The following is a 17351-nucleotide window of genomic DNA, read 5'->3' on the forward strand; positions in this document are numbered from 1 at the left end:
TTGCATACTGCTGGTATACAACTCTGGTGATGCTGGATGCCGGTGAAGTTGTTGAGCTATTGAAAAAGGTATTGGGTCTCCTGAGTGATGGCTTAATTAAAAGCCCATTGAAATCAATGGACAGCCTCTGCCTAAGGTCAATGAGCTTTGGATCACATCCTGAGTGCATAAAGAATGCTGTAGGTTTGTAGTCACCAGAGGCTTTTCCAGAGGAGGAGCAAAGCAGAGTTAACAAACATACAAATATCACCTTTCATAGAAACAGACTTACTAGCCAGCAACTCTTGGGCTAAAAAGCAACAACAACAAGAAAAACAGGAGCAAAAAGACAAGAGCATACACGGCATATTTTGTTTTTCTTCTCTTTCGATCCAGTAAAGAATAGATATGTGCACATGATTTTTATTGTGGAGTCTGCAATTAAATCCAACATGAATTACAACAATATGGACCCGCCTGTACATAAATGTTTCTTCTTCCTAAAGTTAATGAAGTATTTTAGGAAAATTGTCAGAGGAGCCACTAGCAAGAGTTGGTGGCTCAACTCTGAGGCCACTAAATTTTTTCTTGGGACCCTGCTTCCTCCTGGAAGGTGGATGTTTGTGGGGTAGGCCATGAGTTTGCCAACACTCAGATATGTCCTTATCAAGACAGCTTATATGGACCTATTCGCTTTCTCGCACGTGTCCCTCATGGTCCCTGTGTTTCAGCCAGATTGGATTTGTTGCCTGCATAGGCCTGCTTCATGGGCAGAGGCTGTTCTCCTTTTCTACTGTACTGTAAGCTCAGGCATGGTTTTGCCCTGTATTCCTATCTCCTATACATTTGACATGCAGTACAATAGCTGTGCCACAGGCTATGTCTGATTTTTCTTAGGACCCAGTAGTTATTTTCTTATCAAAAGATAATTTGAAGCCTGTTATTAAGACAATGGACTTGACTTTTCAATGAGTTTATGTCTTTAAGGATAGTTTTCAGCAAATGAGTCAGCCATATGTTAAATCAAATTTAACATCCATTATGAAACACTGAATCATACTTTATATCGCTGTAATGATAATAAATGATCATTTTGCTCATGTTCCCCTCATTTGTACTTCTTCTCATCAATCATGCTAATATCACAAAGATTTATTAAATGAATAAGCTTCAAACTATAACTGTTTTAATATTAATTGCTCCATTTTATGTTGTTTCTCTTACTATAATTTCCCTTTGTGTTTAAGCATGCTGACTTTAAAAGTAATAATCCTTTTTATAATGAAATTTAATGAATAGAAAAACCAGTAAATCAATAGGCAAGTCCTCCTTAATGAGATTTCGTAATTATACCAATACATTACAACATCCAGTAAATTTCTTTGTGCCCTTCATATAGACAAGAATCCCAAAGATGAAGGACTACAGAAAACTAAGGTAATGATTAAAGGGCAGAACAGTTGAGCTGCCACTGAGGATAAACAGCTGAATAAGTATATTTAGTTTAGATTTTAAACTTCCTGGGGATAAAATTTTTGTGCAAAGCTTAAGGATTTAGTGGTGGAATTCCCTTTAACATAAATCTCTCAGTTAAAAATGTACTTCTAGATATTTCAGCATTCGTAATCTTGTTAGCCTAGAAATGCCCATTTCATTGGCACCATATTCAGGCAATCTCATTTTTTGGTTTGCAGAATGTATGCAAAATAATTCTCTTGTTATTCTGCACTTATTCAGGTTATGCAACACTGACAAAGTGGTGTCATATCTTGTAAAAGGGGTCCAAGTCATCCCATCAAAGTAGGGAGCATGGGGAGCAGGTAAGGAACGTGCTAAGAGATGTGGTTGGCGAGAAGGAACAAAAAGTAAACGCTACAGGTCTTGTCTAACAGCAAAATTTGCACCTGGACATTCTTCTCCCAATTGTACATGCCTCTGTATGTAGCATATCCATTAGTTGGACCCTATTGACTAAATATAGAGGTGTAAGTGCTTTAGGGTTACTCCTGTTTGTAATATAGGGATATTACATGAACAGCTCTGTTTCTGTGCTCTAGTACTAGGAAACAGATGGGTCGCTTGTCCCTTGAGGACCCTGTCAGATCAGTACAGGTCACCAGACTCCATACATCTGTACAGTGGAGTACTACAAAAATCAGGGTGGAGAGAGGAGAAAGAGGGAAATAACCATCCAGGGAAGTGGAATTTATTATATCAGGATTAAGACTGCTTTGTTCTTCACTGATTAAACTGCTACTGGAAAGGGAGGACTATCTTGCTTTTGCTGAAATCAGTGGTAGGCTTCCCGCTGGATTCAGGCAGAGAAGAACTGGGCTCTTGAACAGTATGTGAACAGTTTGACACAGAGAAGACTATTGATCCATTCCAGAGGCCTTTCTGGCTGTGCTGTGTAGGGAAGAAAAGCCCTAATGATCTGTCTGTCTGCCCTAGAACTCCCTAGAAAATAATCTGAGGGGCAGAAAAAAAATCAATATGCTAGTCCACCGTTGTGTAATGCTGCGAGGGTACAGCCGTACATAGCTTTGTGACTGGGGTGGAAATAGGGGCAGGGATTAAAAAAATCAATTCAAACCTTGTGGGAAGTGAGCATAAAGATCTCAGCACCGACATTATGAGCTGTACGCATGGGCAGTCAGCAGGGGAGCCTGCACGGGTCCTAAGCAAGGGGTGTGGGGGTTGGGGGGAGAGTGAGCGGACAGCTCTGCATGCTCAGAAGGGGCAAGGCCTCAGATGGGAGGCGCAAGGTTGAGGGCAGCCAGCCACTCGGACTGCTGTGTGGTCCCATGCCAGTTGCCACAGCTGTGATAGTATCTGTGGCTTCAGCTGGGAACCCTGACGCCCTTTGAATTACTAGGCCCCAAGGCAACTGCCCCTCTTTGGCCCCATCTGTCAGGGGGCCTGACAGTCAGCTCTCCAGCTGCAAACTGCAGCCTATATAGTAATTTCTGAAGAGACTGGTCCGGAAGGCTATGACCAGTGAGTTTCAATAATCCAGCTGAGGCATAACGAAGCAAGAATTAAAGATGTAGCACCCTCATAAGACAACATTGCCCATGGCTTTACTATGCACAGTAGATGTAAAAGTTTCTGTGAAGGAACCAAACTGGTAATCAAAAGATGGGCTGAACTCAAAGCTGCCCTTAAGGTTATGAACCTTAGAAGCAGGCTGGTTGCTATTTCCACCCAAACTTCCCTTAAAGGATAAAACATCTTTCTGGAGGTGATGGGGGCAAACCAAAATCAGCTCAACATTCCCTGCTTTTTATGGCAGGAAGTTTTTCTCAAGCATGAGACCAAATGCCATGTAAACACCTAATCAAACTGGAAATTATTTCTCTATGGTCAGCTGTGATGGGAAAAATAAGCTGTGGTGCCATCAGCATAACAATGGTATCAAAAATTACACCTCTCAGTCATGATGCTGAATAACATGTGCAGAGACAGCTTGGAGCAGCGAATTTAGCTGTGCGAGGCACCATAGCATATCTCAACCAGAATTAAAAAACCAACACATGCCTGCCCCTAAAGCCGTGTCTACACGTGCACGCTACTTCGAAGTAGCGGCACTAACTTCGAAATAGCGCCCATCACGGCTACTCGTGTTGGGCGCTATTTCGATGTTAACATCGACGTTAGGCAGCAAGACGTCAAAGCCGCTAACCCCATGAGGGGATGGGAATAGCGCCCAACTTCGAAGTTGAACGTTGAAGTAGGGACCGTGTAGACGATCCGCGTCCCACAACATCGAAATAGTGGGGTCCGCCGTGGTGGCCATCAGCTGAGGGGTTGAGAGACGCTCTCTCTCCAGCCCCTGTGGGGCTCTGTGGTCACCATATGCAGCAGCCCTTAGCCCAGGGCTTCTGGCTGCTGCTGCTGCAGCTGGGGATCCATGCTCCATGCACAGGGTCTGCAACCAGTTGTCGGCTCTGTGGATCTTGTGTTGTTTAGTGCAACTGTGTCTGGGAGGGGCCCTTTAAGGGAGCGGCTTGCTGTTGAGTCCGCCCTGTGACCCTGTCTGCAGCTGTGCCTGGCACCCTTATTTCGATGTGTGCTACTTTGGCGTGTAGACGTTCCCTCGCAGCGCCTATTTCGATGTGGTGCTGCGCAACGTCAATGTTGAACGTAGATGTTGCCAGCCCTGGAGGACATGTAGACGTTATTCATCGAAATAGCCTATTTCGATGTCGCTACATCGAAATAAGCCACTTCGATGTAGGCTTCACGTGTAGACGTAGCTTAAGTCTGTCAGTGAAACAGCTAGGGTGCTGTAATGAATAGGGCAATCCTGTAACATGTTGAGGTATTAGAAAGCAGGAACTAATTCAGCTGTTGCAGACGCTGTGGTAAAGAATTTGGATAGTACACATTTATCTTTTAATTCCAAACACAATATACCCAGACATTTAAACACCAAAGGAGGAAGGCACTTCATAATTAAGGCACTGTGAAGCATGCCTACATGTTTCCTGTGTGACATAAATACTCCATGCCTCAGCTTTCCATCCTTTGTTTTTTCTATTCAGAATTAAACTTTTGGTTCAGAGACCCTGTCTTATTATGCACATGGAAAGAACCAACTACAAGGTGACCTGATGATAGCTGGCCCTCCAGGTCTACTCTAATACTAACGGTAAAAATAATTTTTCCCATCTGAGAATGTGCCACCCTTTTTGCTGTCCAAATAAAAAGAATAAATAGTTTTCGTATTTTTCTCCTCTTCAAATTAAGGGAGAAAATTGAAAAGTTTGCTGTCATTCTCATTGTTTTAGCTCTTTGAGATAGCTGGCAAATTGCATTGTGAAGGACTGAGAAAATGAGGTTATGATACCATGCTGGTCTGGGCTATAATTTTTGAAAGCAAGATCTAATGGAGCTCTTTGTAGTTGATTTTACACCCAACAGAAACTGAAAGCTGATTTCTAACGGTACAGTAAAAGCTTCCTCTTTCTCACCAAAACTGCTTTGTGACATAAGAGCTCCCTTGAGCTTCCACACTCTAAACCGAAGCATGAATGCTCTTCACCTAGCCCCTTTCTCTATTCACCCACACTTCTTTCCATTGCTAAAATAAGATATTTTAAATAACTTTGGCCTCTGGGGTTCTCACAACTATTCAGAAATAATCTTCCCCTTCTGCACCTCCAAACTAACTACTGGAAATCTTATCATCCCTTTCGCTCAACCCACATTAAAATTTAGCAATTAATTACCTGGTTCTAAAGCAGTGAGCCTATGCAATTAACATCTGGGATTCAGCACAGGTTTTTGCTGACTTTTTAATTTAAGGACTGGGGCATAGGAGATCCCCACAGCCAGAGTTAAGCTAACTAAAATCCAACATTTATTTCTAATTCTTATTCTGTTACCCATCTTGGAACCTACTGTCCTGTTCATTGGATCTTGATCATGATCTTAGTTGTCAGCAGTCACAAGGTCGCTTGTAATTTTAGCGTGTCACTGACCCTTCATGATGTGGCTTAGATGAGGGCACGGAGAACTGGCACATCTGGATTCTGTTCTCTTCTGCTTTATTGACCTGCTGTGTCTGATCTTAGCCACATGCCACATTTTAACCCTTTGTGAAACCACCGTAATAATACCTCCTGGGCATGTCAGACTTAATTAATAGGTATTTATGTGTGCTTTGAAATCTGCACTGTTCCACAATTGCAAAAATGATCACTAAGCAAGCAAATGCTTTATTTCATAACGAGCCATGGTGTTTAGTTCTATCTTCAGTGTTTTTTCAGTGAATTTTCCACCAACAGTCCTCAGATACGTGCATGCATGTTGGCTATAGGAGAAAGAGACACTCCTATCCCAACTGGGAGTTTAATTCCCTGCGTGTGATGATAAATAATGCACCTCTTATTGTTTCTTTTGTTTTACCTTTGGATAAAATTAAAATGTTCTGTGCAAAACTGCGTGGAGGACTGGATGAAACCATTAAGTATGTGGATTATTCCATACAGCCCATAGAACAAGCACAGCAGGGACAGCAGCTGTGCAAGGTCACATTCTCACCCTGCCCATGCACAGACAGCCTGGTTTTGGCGCAGGGAGGAGAGAGAGAGTTAAAAAGTAACAGCTCCTGACTTCAGTAAGTAGTCTGCACCATAATTAAAAGTGTCCACTTCTTCAGAGTGAAACGAATGAACTTCTGTTCCAACCATAATCTTCCTTTCTACTTACTAATGAAATTCCAGCTGTACCTTCCTCACCTGGCAATCAGCTTCCAGTCGTCTCCACTATGTCCTGCCTGCACGCCTGTTTCAATGGGAAGTGCTTCCCCCAGTCAGAGCGTGGCGCAGGATCTCTGCTGGTCTTGGCACTTTCAGAGGGCTAACTCCTTCTCTGGTACATCGAAGATAAAGAGGTGTAGGCACATGCTTCACTTGTTTTCTGAATCAGAACCTCATGGAGGGCTGCAGGGCTGTATTTGGGGCCAAAGTCGTGTTGGACTGCTCTGGAACGCCTGTCAAATTCTCCAGTACGCTCCTGCCAGTGGCCAGTTGCACAGTCATGTCTATGCGCCTGTTTTCCTTACCTAACTACTAGTCTTACTTCTGAACAGTCCTTTAAATAATAGGCTCCATTGTTCTTTTGGGAGACAAATTGTTGGCTCTGTGCTGTGGTTTGCTGATAGGCACAGGCTATTACATTGAATAGGTGGATGCTGCAGTACAGTGTGATAATTTTTTGCTTGTTTGTTTCCACAGCGGTTCTTTCTGAGCTCCATGGTTGTTACATTCTCTTGGACATGGATTGGCTGTGTTCTGCAGGGTTAGCATTCAGGATGAACTTGAAGCTAACCAAATGTGAGGGTGAAAACTGGCAGGCTTGTATGTTTCAATAGCCTTTCTCTCTTGTCTTCAGTGTCCCCGAGTTCAATGAGAAGCTCGTCAGAATATGTAAAAAGGCATTTGTCAGTCAGACCTCATTACAGCTGTGCTATTTGGCATGTGTGTTCAGCTCGGAGTTCAGGAGAGCTGCTAGGGAAGGGCCTCTCTTTGCAGTGCATTGATTCACAGGAGCATGTCTGTAGTGGTCTGTGTGCTTGATTTTTGTTAAGATGAAGTACATCTGGAAGAGGTAAAAGACAAATAAATAGGGGATGTGGAGAGACTGTTCTCAGTGGTAACAAATGACAACAAGGGGCAGTGGTTTTCAGGTGCATTGAGGGAAGTCTAGTTTGGATATTGGGAAAAACTATTTCACCACGAGGGAGGTGAAGCACTGGAATGCGTTGCCTCGAGAGGTGGTGGAATCTCCATCCCTAGAGTTTTTTAAGTCCCAGTTTGACAAAGTCCTGACTGGGATGACTTGGTTGGGATTGAAAACAACAAGTCATGTGGCACCTTATAGACTAACAGATACTTTGGAGCATAAGCTTATGTGGGCAAAGACCCACTTCGTCAGATTTGATTAGCTGGGTTTGGCCTTGTTTTGAGCAGGGGGGTTGGACTTGATGACCTTCTGAAGCCTCTTCCAGCCCTACGAGTCTATGGGTCTATTGTCAGGCTCCTCTCCCGGCAGCTGTGGGCAATAGGAACGTGCATGTGGAGCCTGAATGGAGGCAGCATTGGCTGCGTGGTCTTTTCTTGTGACACCTGCACACAAGCCAGAGGCCATGGCTAGGTGGTTTGTTATGGATTGTCATGTGGCGGTCAGTGCCTTGAGAGCCCAGTCAGAGCCAAGGCCCCTTTGGGCCAAGTGCTCTACACATAAGAGGCAAGGGCATTGCTGGAATAGCTGTTGCTGGAATGGCAGCAGCTGGCCCTTAGAGGAGTTGGTGCTGGTCTGGTGTGGCTCAGTGTGAGCGTATGGTGTGTGTGGAAGGTGGGATGGGGAGTGGCCAGCATATAGTCTTCCTTTACAGAACATTTCCGTTGGCCAGGGCCAGATTATGGAAGGGGATTTAGGGGCCCTGGGCTGCAGCCACTAAAGCTCCTGCCTGCTGTAGCTCTGACTGGCAGCTCTGCACGTTTCCAATCCCTCCTCCAACCACCCCAGTGGAACCACCTGTATCACTGCTAGTGGTGCTTGCCTGCAAGCTCCACTTCCACTGATCCTATTGGCTAGAATCATGCCCAATGGGAATGGCAAGGGGCAGTACCTGCAACGCAGGGCCATGCAGAGACACCTGCTGCCCCAGTGGGAGCTGCACAAGGCAAGTGCACAAATCCCCTGCCTCCTCCCACGCCCTCCATCTCTCCCAGACCCTTTATCCTCCCTCCTGCCCAGGCCTCCCACACTCCTGCCTATGTGCAGGGTGGCACAGGTGTCTGTTGCCTATGCCCTGCGCATGTGGGCAACCGGGGGGCAGAGGGGGAGGCACCCACGGGGGCAAAATCTCAGCGAACTCCAGTTACTGCGCAGGATGAGTAACCTCTCCTGCTGCCTGCCCCTTGGCATTCACCGGTGTGGCGGGGATGCACCATCCATGCTGCCAGTAGTAGCTGCTTTGCTTTATAGGAACCAAGCAGAGTGCAGAAAATGAAAGTGTGGTCCTGCCCAGTGTTGCCTGTGAGCTTGATGCTTGCGCAGGAGAGATTCACATGCTGCCCAGCTGATTAGCAGAGCACCAGGCGCTAGGTTGGTTGTTTCTACTGGTGGTGCAAATTCACTTGCCTAGGTGCAGGTACAAATGTGTTTCACATATCGATGGAAAAAGTCCATACACTGATGGAAAAGCTTAGAGGGGCCATTGGTCCCATATACTGATAATCACCAGTCACGTTGGGAATAACCATCCCCTAGGCTTGTTACCAAGGAACTATCGTCACTTTGCAAACATGGAGCTCCATCAGACTATCTTCTACACAACCCACGAGGTGGACCTGCCAGGCTCAAGCCTTCAACTATCCTGAGTCAGGTCCCAAAATTACTAGAAAGGCTTAAAAACATCATGAGATTTAAAAAAAACAAACATTTTGGCTTGTTTCCTGGCTTCTGCTCCTTTGGGTAAACTCCCCACATTTCCAGGCTTCTCTCTGCAACCCTGAGGGCTGGAAACATGTTGATTCAGTTTGGTTTTAAACAAAAAAAAGAGATTTTCCTGCTGTCTCTTGTCTAAAACCACTGGGTCTGGAAGGAAAACCAAGATGGCAAGAAAGTAGTAGCGCATGTCAGGAAGATGGAGTGCACAGCTGTTTTGGGTTGGTTTTTGGATGATTAAGGTCCCTGGGATTTAGCTGGGATATGGACCTGTGCCTTGATTCTTAGCAACCTTAACTGCCAGCAGAACCAATGGGAGTGGAGGGGACTCAGCTGTCTGCATGAGTGGGTGGGTTCTGGAACTCAGAGCTGTAACCCAAGAACTGAGATGGGTGCCAATAAAATAAACCTTGTCAGGATAGAAATGAGGATGGATTTCAATGGTGGAGTCTCCCACTGAACATGAGGGAGAAAACTGGCTTGTTTGAATGACTCAAGGAATGTTTTCCATCTGGAACGTCACCTTTGAGCAGCTGGATTTTCTCTGTCTGCTGTGGATTTTAATTATCTCATTTTTTGTGGCCTGCTTTACATGCAGCAACGACATAGTTTTCTTTCAGTGTTTCTGGAAGCATGATATGCCTGTAAATAACTGTCTTGCAGACTATATCTGTTTTGCGATTTTGGATATGTGCAGTCTGTTTTTCTCATCTTAATTTGGAGACAGTAAGTAGAATATATGTGACATGATTAAAACAATGTCTTTGTCTAATTAGCAGAGTGGACAGGTTTCACAATTGTGAGTGTAACCCAAGCGACCTGAATGTAGCATTCCTTTGTAAAGGCCTGTGCTCCTTTTACACAGGCTGGTGTTGATGTACATTTTCTGACTGTGCTCTGTAAATGACATCTCCCTTGTTGGAATTGGAAGGCTCTAGCAGAATGATTGGCAGTATCTGCTGCCTTGTACAGCTGAGTACTGTCAAGTTCTTAAGAACCAGGGTGGAAAGTGGAACTACTAGAGAGCACGAGGGTGGAAGGTGACATTAACAGCATTAGTGCCTAGGGATTTAAGTCTTGAAGCTCCAGGGGCATTATAGAGCATGCCTACATTACAGATGTAAGTGGATTTATGTCAGGTTGACGTATAGCCTCAGCAGTAATGTCCGTGCTACCCTCCTTCTGTCAGTGTTGCATGTCCTCACCAGGAGTCTTTGCACTGACCAAAACAAGAGAGGGTCTCAGTTCTACCTGGCTCCTTGCTGGGAGCACAGCTTCCTGTGCATCTCAGCTCCCAGTTCAGGGAACTGGGCAGGCAGGGACAAGTGAAATCCAGCCGAGAGTGGGAGTCAGAGGCAGTCAGGCTTCATCTGCCTGGCTTTGTCAGTTTCTTGACTCCAGAGTACTGAAACTGACAAGAGAGCCAACAGCAAGTGGAAATAATGCAATGTCTACACAGAGACTAAGCTGCCCTATGCCTCTCTGTACGTGAAGTTATGTTGATGTAGCAGGGCACTTACACTGGCAGAACAAGGCTAAAGTCCCTTGTGTTCAACCCAGTACTTGTGTATTTATGTATCACATAAAAGTGAACCAACTTGAGCAGTTTTGTCCTTGTCTGTTTTGGAGACCATCACTGTCAGCAGCATGCCTTTTATTCTCTGTTGTTGTTCTTTAAACCTCCCCTCTGGGCTACCAACTTCTTCCAGCTAAACTGAGAGTAAGAGAGGCTGAGCTGGGATGATGAGCAAACATCGAGAGGCCTGTAATGGGCCACTTCCAAACAGCTTCAGACCCCACGAGGGAGAGTAAATTCAGCCTCAGCTTGTAAAAAATGGAGTGATTGGAAAACAGCTCTGGAATGTGCAGAGAATGTGTAGAGACAGAGACACCTCCCAGCATTTCAAGTAGCTAATCAAGGCGCGATGGGACACTGTCCCTACAGCCACTCATCCCAGTGCCTTGCCTGCTGAGTCTGCACTATGCCAAGTCCCCATCCTCCAGCATGGCCCACGCAGGGGAGGTGTCACTCCACATCCCTAGGTCAATGAGTATGTGCCATGCTGCCGCCCGTGGTAGTTGCCTCATGTAATGTGCAGACAGCTGTGGGCACCACTGAATGTGGGAGATGTTCTCCTTCAATTAGGGCAGGGAATTGTAATGGTCAATTTGGGAGAGTCCTGTGAAACTCAGGACCATAGGGAGATATGGAAAAGTATTGGTGGTGGTCTTGGTAGACTCTCGTGGGACTCCTTGCTCGATGATGGGGAGCAGTCAGCTGTGCCTTTCCAGCCTTTCCTTAGCCTATATTAATTCAGGTACATAGTTCAGAAAATGCAGGATGTGAGAGGATATTGCTAGGTTTGCCCTACTCCGTTCCACTTGCAACAACCTAGCCCTGGCATCCCTGCCTCATTCTAGTACTCTTCCTGCAAGCAATGGTTAGTGTTTAGGGTTCCTGTTAATTTCACTCCTAGTTAACTGTGAGTTCAGAGGTTCGGTTCAGATACACCTGCTAAATATCTGATGCTCCTGGTCCAAAATTTTTCTAACTATATGAACCTGAGTTTTTGTATCTCCTTTCTTCATCCTCCCCCCCAACCACAGCATCTCTCTTCTGTTCATCAAATTCCCACTCCCCAACCCTCATCCACCTCCCTTGTGGTGGCTGAGAGCCCATGAAAGAAAAGGCTCTCTTTTCTTTCTCTAAAGGTGCTTGCACACAAATGCAAGAAGCCTGGGAAACAAACAGGAAGAATTAGAGGCACTGGCACAGTCAAAAAGTACGAGGCGGTTGGAATAACAGAGACTTGGTGGGATGATTTGCATAACTAGAGCACCGTCATGGAATGGTATAAACTTTAGCAAGGACTGGCAGGGGAGAAAAGTAGGAGGAGTTGCACTCTATGTGAGGGAGCAGTGTGATTTCTCAGAGCTCCAGTAGAAGGAGGGAGAAAAGCCAGTTGAGTGTCTTTAGGTTAGGCTCAGAGGCAGAAGCAACAGAGGTGATGTTGTAGTTGGTGTCTGCTACAGACCGCCAGATCAGGGAGATGAGGCAGAGAAGGATGTCTTCAGATAGCTCAGAGAAGCGTCCAAATCACAGGCCCTGGTTCTCATGGGAGACTTGAATCATCCAGCCGTTTGTTGGGAGACCAATACAGCAGCACACAGACAGTCCAGGAAGTTTTTGGGGAATTTTGGGGATAACTTCTTGGTACAAGTGCTGATGGAACTGACCAGGGGATGTGTGCAGCTTGACCTGTTGCTCACAAAGAGGGAAGAACTAGTAGGAGAAATAGAAGTGGGTGAAAACCTGGGCTGCAGCAAACGTGAGGTGGTAGATTTGAGGATCCTGACAAAAGGAAGAAAGGTGAGTAGTAATATACAGACCCTTGATTTCAAAAGAGCAGACTTTGATCCACTGGGAAACGAAGATGAAGGGGAAGAGTGTTCTGGAGAACTGGCAGTATTTTAAAGGAGTCTTTCTGAAGGCACAGGAACAAACCATCCCGCTGCATAGTAAGAAATGGAAACATGGTAGGCAACCAGCTGCCTTAAAAAGGAAATTTTTGGTCAGCTTTAACTCAAAAAAGATGCTTATAAGAAATAGAAATGTGGATGGTTGATTAAGGAGGAGTATAAATATATGACTGGAAAATGCCGGGCAGTAGTCAGGAAAGTGGAAGCACAATTGGAAGTGCAACTGACAAGGGATGTGAAGGGTTTCTACAGGTATGTTAACGATAAGGGTATTCAGGGAAGGTGTGAGGCCATTAGTAGATGAGAGGGTTAACCTAGTGACAGATGATGTAAGAGAAGCTGAAATACTCATTGCATGTTTTGCCTCAGACTTCATGGACAAGGACAGCTCCCACAATACAGTGCTAGACAATGAAGTATAGGAAGGCGGAGGGTGGCCCTCAGTAGGGAAGGAATGAGTTAAGAGCTACTTAGGAAATCTAGAAGTACACAGATCCATGGGTCTGGATTTAATGCACATAAGGGTACTGAGGGAATTGGAAGATGTCATTGCTGAGCCTTTGGCCATTATCTTTGAAGACTCTTGCAGATGAGGAGAGATCCTGGGTGATTGGAAAAAGGCAAATATTGTGCTCATCTTTAAAAAAGGAAAGAAGGACAATCCAGGGAACTATAGACTGGTCAGCCTTACCTCACTCCCTGGTAAAATAATTGAGTGGCTCCTTAAGGAATCCATTTTGGAGCACTTGGAAGAGGGGAAAGTGATCAAAAGTAGTCAACATGGATTCACCAAGGGCAAGCCAGGCCTGACCAATCTCATTAGGTTTTAAGATGAGCTAACAGGCTCTGTGGACATGGGGAAGTCAGTGGATGGGATATACCTTCAAGAAAGATGTGGAGAAATTAGAGAGGGTCCAGAAAAGAGCAACGAGAATGATTAAAGGTATAGAGAATGTGACTTATGAAGAAAGGCTGAAAGAATTGGGCTTGTTTAGTTTGGAAAAGAGAAGATTGAGGGGCAACATGATGGCGGTTTTCAGGTATCTAAAAGGGTGTCATAAGGAGGAGGGAGAAAACTTGTTCTTTTTGGCCTCGGAGGATAGAACAAGAGGCAATGGACTTAAACTGCAGCAAGGGAGGTTTCGGTTGGAAATTAGGAAAAAGTTCCTAACAGTCAGGGTGGGCAAACAGTGGAATAAATTGCCAAGGGAGGTTGTGGAATCTCCATCGCTGGAGATATTTAATAACGGGTTAGATAGATGTCTATCAAGGATGGCTTAGACAGTACTTGGTCCTGCTGTTGGGGCAGGGGCTGGACTTGATGGCCTCTCGAGGTCCCTTCCTGTCCTAGCATTCTATGATTCTATGATTGATTCAGCAAAGCTTTTGATACAGTCTCCCACAGCATTCTTGCCCATAAGTTACGGAAGTATGGATTGGACTATAAGATGGATAGAAAGCTGGCTTAACAGACAGGCCCAATGCATAGTGGTCAAAGGCTCAATATCTGGATGGCAGTCAGTTTCCAGTGGAGTGTCCCAAGGCTCAGTTCTGGGGCCGGTATTATTCAACATCTTTATTAATGACCTGGATGAGGAACTGGATTGCACCTCAGCAAGTCTGTGAATGACACCAAGCTGGGGGAGAGGTAGATGCATTGGAGAGTAGAGATAAGATCCAGAGTGACCTGAATAAATTGGAGGATTGGGCCAAAATAAATCTGATGCAGTTCAACAAGGAGTAGTGTAGAGTCGTGCACTTGGGACAGAAGAATCCCAAACATTGTTATAGTCTGGGGACCGACTGGCTAAGCAGCAGAAAGGGACCTAGGAATTAGAGTGGAGGAAAAGCTAGATATGAGTAAACAGTGTGCCCTTGTAGCACTGGTGAGGCCACATCTGGACTACTGTGTCCAGTTTTGGACACCCCAGTATATAAAGGAAGTGAAAGTGTTGGAGCAGGTTCAGTGGAGGGCAACAAAAATGATTAAGGGGCTGGAGTATGTGACCTATGAGGAGAGGCTGAGAGACTTGGGCTTATTTAGTTTGCAGAAGAGAGGACTGAGGGGTGCTTTAATAGCAACCTCCAGCTTCCTGAAGGGGAGCTCTAAAGTGCATGGAGAGAAACTGTTCTCAGTGGTGAAAGATGGCAGAACAAGGAGCAATGGTCTGAAGTTACAGAAGGAGAGGCATAGGTTGGAGACCAGGAAAAACTACTTCACCAGGCGGGTGGTGAAGCACTGGACAGTGTTGCGTGGAGAGGTGGTGGAACCTTCAGCAACCTTCAGCTGTCAAGCAATCAGCCTCAGCAGTACCAGCCCAGAGAGTCAGCTGGGCTCTCTCACAAGGCTGAGAGAACAAAGCATAAATGCTCCCAGAGTGAGTGTGCAGCATCTCGACACACACACACACAGCAGGCAGAAGGCTCACAGTTCACTTAAGAGGCAAAACACACACCACAATATGAAATGCAAGAATTGGCTGAAAGCACAGCTGCCAAGTTGAGAACATTCAGGGAAATGCTTTATTACTAAGAATTGAATGGCCAGTTACTCCTGCTTCTCCAAATGAAACCACAGACAACAACTTGGTGCTCCAGGAGAGCTGCAGTAGGGTGCGATGCAATGGAAATTGTGTTATCGGCCTTCTTGAAGAGCAGAAGTGTTTGCTTATGTCAACAGGCACTACCAGCTAGCTACTTGTTGAGAGAACTCGTAGAGTTTCTTTAAAACCCCAACCAGTGTGCTACATGAATCGTATGAATAGCAGAATTTCAGTGAAAAAAAAAAAAAAAAAAAGTCCTTGGCCACATACTTGAATGGGGCCTCCATGTGCTCCCATAAAACACATGTGAAGCAATTATTAATATAGGGTGACCAGACCTCCTCAGCTAAACTACAGGACGGGGATGAGCTTGTGTCCTGACCAAAATGGGACAAATAGTCACCTTGCCAGTCAGGCAGTGGCTTCCCTTTGGGGGCTGCAACATTACCAGGGAGGGGTGCGCCCTGGCTGTGGCAGCTCCTGGCTTCCCCAAACTGTGGGGAGCTGGGAGTCAGGTGGCAGTTGCACCACTTGGGATCCCACCAGCCCCCCCCTCCCAGCATCGGGGAGTTGGGAAGCAGGCGGCAGCTGCGCTAGTCCAGCTCTGGCTTCCCCAAGCCATGGGGAGCCAGGCAGCAGCTGCGCTGCGTGTGCTCCAACTCCCCAGCGCAGCAGGGAGCCAGGCGGCAGCTGAGCCGATGCAGCTCCAGCTTCCCCAAGCCACAGGGAGCAGGATCCTGGCAGAAGCCATGCGGGTCGGGCTCCAGCTCCCCACAGCTCGGGAACCCAGGAGCCAGCAAATACGGGGCAATTACCTCTTTTTAAAAATAAATCAGGACGCCTTCCCGGTGCCTGAAATACAGAGCTGTCCCGGCCAATACAGGACAGATGGTCACCTTAACAATAAAATAATAAATAATAATAATAATAATGTTGCTGTTGAGCCTTTAAAATGCTGTCGATAGCAGAGGCAGGGAATTGCTTTCCAGCATGTGCATTGCACTGACAGAGTCACTCCAAAGTTGCTAGTGCCATAATTCATGACTAATAGTCCGGAAAAGGCTCTCCCCAGCACACCCCTAAAGGCTAAGTACTGGCTGTCTGTTTCGTTAGTGGTTATCTTGACAAAAAGCTACTAATGGTGCAGTAGATTTATGAGCATGCTGTATCTGAGATGTGGAATCTTCACTGCATTCGTTTGATTCTTATTTATTTACTCCTTTATTAAAACATGGTATGAATAAAATACACATAGGGCAGCAAAAGAGAGGATATTTTATAAGTCCCAACCCCTTATCTTGACAGGCGTCGGTGCCTCCTCCTGGTCACACTGGGAATTAGCTCTGACTCGCCGCAGGTCGCACTCTTCTGGCCAGTGGCTTGCCCATTGTCACTCGCCTCCATCATTTGGCTCTGGGCCAGCATCTTTCTCTGGACCACGGTGCCCACTACTCTGGGTCTGTCTCCCCATTCCCGAGGTAGCAGCAGCAGTCCTCAGTCCCACTGCTGCCACTGTGGTCAACTCCAAGGCCTAGCCCCTTGCCCAGGCTACTATCTCTGGTGGCAAGGTATGTTTGAAGGGGACCAGCTGGTGGTAGCCTTGACCTGCCCTCTTCACTCTCCCTCAACTGCTTCCTGTGTTCTGGGCCATGTCCCCTGTGACCCTTGTCATCCTTCCGGCCCTTGTGTTGAGGCATGGTGTCAGGCTGGAGCCTCTCTCCTGCTTTCCTGAGCCTGTCCAGCACTGCTCTGACCAGGTGCTTCTCTTCTGAAAGAACTGGTCTTGGACCCTCCTGACTCAGGACCCAACTCCCCACTGCTCTGCTGAGCAGCTCCTTATCACCAGGGATGCCCTAGCAAGCCACCCTTGATTGGCTCCCCTCGGAGCTCTTTTCTAATTGGCTGGGGCTCTGGGCAGGTTCCCTCCAGCCTGCTTTAACAGCTTCCCTGTTGGAGCGGGGTAGCCACCCCACTGTCACGCCCTTCCTAAAGTTTCAACACTGATTACTAAATAATCAGCATTGATTACTAAATAATTTCAGTTATTTAGGTGAGAGATATACAGATCAAAGTGGCACCAGTGTTGAACTGTGCTGCAGTCCATGATAGTGAATGCTGCATAGTGATACAGCAGGAAGATTCTTGTTCCCATAAAAGCAATAAGGGTTCTAAGTGTATGGTGGTAGTGCCCGTAAGTACCGGTGGCAGTCGGGGCCCCATTGTGCTTGGTGCTGTGATAAAGAGCCCTCAGTTTTACAAGATATAGGAAGGTGCATACAGCAGACCCATGGGATGAGAGTTGCCTTTCAGTGCTGTTGGAGAAGAATAAGATTCAGATTTTGTACCAAGTCCCAAGAAGCCAGTTTTTCACTTTGGTGGGAGCTTTGCCTA

The 17351-nt window shown here is 46.1% G+C and overlaps 1 protein-coding gene across 11 annotated transcripts in view; it reads left to right on the top strand.

Moving 5' to 3' along the window:
• The window catches only part of FHIT (fragile histidine triad diadenosine triphosphatase), a 1117930-nt gene that overhangs the window by 793559 nt on the left and 307020 nt on the right, over positions 1–17351 (top strand). The window contains exon 1 of one of the 11 annotated variants that reach the window (XM_075005830.1): positions 9553–9663. The exons of the other annotated variants lie outside the window; for them this stretch is intronic. The gene's annotated coding sequence lies outside the window, so the exon portion shown is untranslated. Of the gene's footprint in view, positions 1–9552; positions 9664–17351 lie in introns of those variants that run through there. 11 annotated transcript variants of the gene reach the window in all.

This window comes from Carettochelys insculpta, chromosome 11 (genome assembly GCF_033958435.1).
Source record: "Carettochelys insculpta isolate YL-2023 chromosome 11, ASM3395843v1, whole genome shotgun sequence".
In the NCBI taxonomy this organism is placed as follows: domain Eukaryota; kingdom Metazoa; phylum Chordata; order Testudines; family Carettochelyidae; genus Carettochelys; species Carettochelys insculpta.